Source organism: Anneissia japonica, unplaced genomic scaffold, assembly GCF_011630105.1.
Source record: "Anneissia japonica isolate Jap-2015-1 unplaced genomic scaffold, ASM1163010v1 scaffold211_len1577895_cov191, whole genome shotgun sequence".
NCBI lineage: Eukaryota > Metazoa > Echinodermata > Crinoidea > Comatulida > Comatulidae > Anneissia > Anneissia japonica.
Genome location: NW_022711099.1, coordinates 1176253 through 1180300, shown reverse-complemented (window position 1 = coordinate 1180300; position 4048 = coordinate 1176253). Strand labels below are relative to the sequence as shown.

At 34.2% G+C, this 4048-nt stretch overlaps 1 protein-coding gene across 1 annotated transcript in view; it reads right to left on the bottom strand.

Annotated features, from left to right (window-relative positions):
- Positions 1 to 4048, bottom strand: part of LOC117107293 (melatonin receptor type 1B-B-like) — an 8947-nt gene that overhangs the window by 2191 nt on the left and 2708 nt on the right. The window lies entirely within an intron of this gene.

The window sequence follows — 4048 nt, the reverse complement described above, 5'->3', positions numbered from 1 at the left end:
TTTGCTATTTTTGTTTTCATTTTGCTTTGCCGGTCTGTTGTGTATATTTTTAGAGGTTAAATATTTTTTTTTTAAACCTGTCATAAATTTTTGTATGCCATGCTGTCAGAAATGCTACTAAGGCCGAGTTCTTCATTATTCTTTAGTCAACATTTTTTGTTTATATGTCCTGAAATAAATTTTAATTTAATTGAAAGTGCTTGAATGACGACTAAACCGGGCCGCGGAGGCTAGGTTCAAGAGCAGAGTCCTTGTAGGTTCTATTGATTACTAGGCTACATTAGAAATTTCTTTCTGTAGACAAAATAGATATTACGCCTAATTGCTGTCAACCATGAAGACGATATTAATGCAAACATAATGTTCTATAGGCAGCGCATTCCTCTCTCTTGTTTTAACCTACGGAAACAGTATTTCGGAACTAGAGTACAGTAGAACCCCTATTAAGGGGACACCTTCGGGAACAAAAAAGTGTCCCCTAATAGAGGTGTCCCCTAATAGATGTGTCCCCAGAATAGGGTACCCCTACTCAGGGGACACTAACCAAAAACGTGAGGGGTTTTTGGCATGTTTTCGTATAATGATGACATAGATTCTTTATAATTTTATTTCAATTGACCTAAGAATGAGTTACAGTTTAATTATAAGTAATTTATAACAATAATTTGCAACGCAAAAAATAAGTAATTTAAGATATGTAATTAAAACTACAAAATTTGTGTATGTTCCCGATATTGTTTCTTTATTCGAGTGTAATGTTAATGAAAAAATATTCTATTTTTAAATATTGAACTTTCTATTGGATGCAAAAAGACAGGATACTATTATTAGATGTTACCAACTTAGAAACAGAGTGGAAGCTGTCCGGATAGATTAGAATCCTATATTAAAATATACAAAACAAGAAATCTCCACGATTACTGGTCAAAATTGACGAGACTTTATTTGTACGAAGTATACATGCACTTGGGCATCCAATGCCCATTCTAAGGATGGAAAAAAAATCTGGTTTGATGATGTTTAATTCATTGCTCAAAAGGTGTCAAAATATAAGTTTGAATTATATATATATTTTAATTTTGTGACTATTGTAGTTGTTTTGATACAAACAAGTGTCCCTTTATATGGGTGAAATTGTATTGATTTGACCATTTTTGCACACTCAAAAAGTGTCCCCGTCCCCTTAATAATTGCGTCCCCTTAATAGGGGTTGGCTGTAGTGTTAAAAGATATATTGCCCCTCGTTTAATGGAATAGTGTCCCCTTAATAGGGTTGCCCCTGAATAGGGGTGTCCCAAAGTAAGTTTAACGATAAAAACACATCACATTCTTCTCTGTCTGCTTCACACAACATAAAATATTTCAAATGCCTGTACAGTACAGTATATGGTTAGCAATATAATTTAATTTGGCTTAATGTCAATTACATATAGGCCTAAGATTGGATTAGACATCAATGTCATGTTTGATTACGAAAGAATAATAATATTTCTATTCAGAAATTTCGACTGTGGGCTTTAAGATGTCAACGCATCATCAGCGTTTCCTCGTAACGGAGGTAAGATAATGCTCAAATACTGTAGTTGTCTCAAGTCGATATTATTGTACTTTTTAATACCAATTTATGTTATGTGAATCATTATAGGCCTATCAATATATAGATATTATAGAAACATAGAAACACTTAATTTAAACAATAGAATGTGAGTCCCAGCTCCTCGTTACAATCGTATTTTTAAAAAACATATTTAACATTTAATCTTGATAAAATATCTAGTAATTAGTTCGAACTAAACATTGCAATCTTGAACATAGAGAAGAAATCCATCATGATTCCTGATGATGATATAATTAATGTCGAAATAGTGAAAAAATAATCACGCAAGCGTAGGCCTAAGTAATCATAAATAGTCTGGCCAACTAATTTACTAATCATTGAATAGATAACATACAGCACATGAATTACTATAATTGTGGACATCAAAATACAATCGTTCACGAAGCGATGGCATCAATGGGAAGGAGAGGGGGGAGACTATATGTTTATCCTGGCAGGCGATTAGGTTTATGATCCCATGTGTATGATCCAATTTGGCATTGAACATACGATTCAATTAAAATTCTCAATTAAACGCAGACGATCAGATGGTTGCTCTATCATGGTTTTAATAACAACTCCATGTTCAATTAGCGACACAAACAATAGCTACACGTACTTCGTGTTTAAATTCAACCAACATGAAACACAGCTTTCAAATATACAACTATTTACATAGTATCACGTGTCACAGAGAATATATAGATAGGCCTATATAAACCTGAAGATAATAAAAACAACCAGCACAATTTAGCTTACATTGATTTATTCCTTTCTTTTCTTGGAACGTCATTGTGTTCAACAGGAAGGCAATATAACAATAGGTTGCTGACATACTGTAGGCCTATATGGCGTACACGAGATCGATATAATATGCTTATAAATTGACAGATTTTGCCTTCACCCTACCAGTGGTGGCGCCATAATTCATCGCCATAATTCATCAAATATCCGTGGCCCTGGACCCCCACCGGGGGCCCTAGGCGGCCCCCTGGCCCCCAGCCAAGTGAGACTCGATTCGCTCCACTAGCCTCCCCCCCCCGTCGGGGCCTTTAGCCCCTCCGTCGGGCGGATCTTGGCGCCACCACTACTGCACCCTACCCCCTTTTCTTAAACAGGCCTGTAGCCAGGTGGTTTTAGGACTTTTGGCAAACCCCTTTTTTCAGAGGTCCTACTTTTGCTTAGCAACGCCCTACCCAAATAACACATAGACACTAAAATATCTTTCTTTCTGAACCCAGTGGGTGGAAGTTTTTTTCCTCCTTTCAGATTAAGATTAGATTTATATTAATTCAGATTCAGATTTATTCATACAATGCATAAAAGTGGAACCAAGATAAAAATTATATAGACAAAATGAAGGTGTCTGGAGAAGCCATAATCCCAGGGCTTTAAGCCTAACTCCACCAAGGGGAAAAAATACAGTTTCTTCGAAGATCAGACAAGACAAGAACTGAACGGTACAAACACAAAGTGAACGACAAATGGTACAAGGACAAAAGGCATTAAATATATTACATACATAAATGTGTACTTTATAAAGGTAGACAAATGCAACAAATTTATGTGGAAGATGTTAAGAGAGTTGAGTTGATGGAAGAGAGATTTTAAGTGTAATTGCCAGTTGGGAAGAATACTGTCAAATGAGGATGGCCTTTTTTTTTTTTTTGGCGTTTAAACAATTTTGTTTAATTTGAATGTTTCGGTGCTAGTCAATGGACAGAGGATAATAAATGTTGAGTCAGTAACTGCCCAGAGAAGACTTCCGTACGTTTTAATTCATGTTTTCTTATTGTAATGTTTATCTGTGTTCAGTGCTTCGGAATAAATTGAAATAAAATCAGGCGATATTACAGTAATATAGATGTAGTAGAACGAGATTATAAGAGAATGTTGGATGGTAGTGTCAATTTAATTTCAAGTTATCGATGGGTACTCCAAGAAACTGAGATGATCAACTTTATTAATCTGATTGATATCAATATATATTGTTTTAATTTGTTCTTTTTAGATGATCCAATTAATATTAAGAAAAACGTATTCACACGACATTTCGCAGATTCTCTATTAGTGAACTGTAATTGTATCACAGTTCACTGGGAATGCTGATAGAGTATTAGCGAAACGTCGTGTGAGTACGTTTGTTTTAATACTTTAAAAATTAATTGAATCATCTAAAAAGCACAAATCAACCCAATATTTATTATTGCATCCAAAGGATTTTTAAAAATATACCTTTATATTTTGAATTGTCCATTTGTTGAGGTAAAGTGTGTATACTGTGTTTTATTGATGTTTAAAGAAAGTTTGTTAAGTATAAACCAATTTGAAAAATGATTAATTTCATTATTAAAGGTTTTGATTAAGATATTCAAGCCAGGGTTAGAAAGAAAAATGTTTGTGACAGGAGGAAGAATTGGAAGCATGTATATATATATATATATATATATA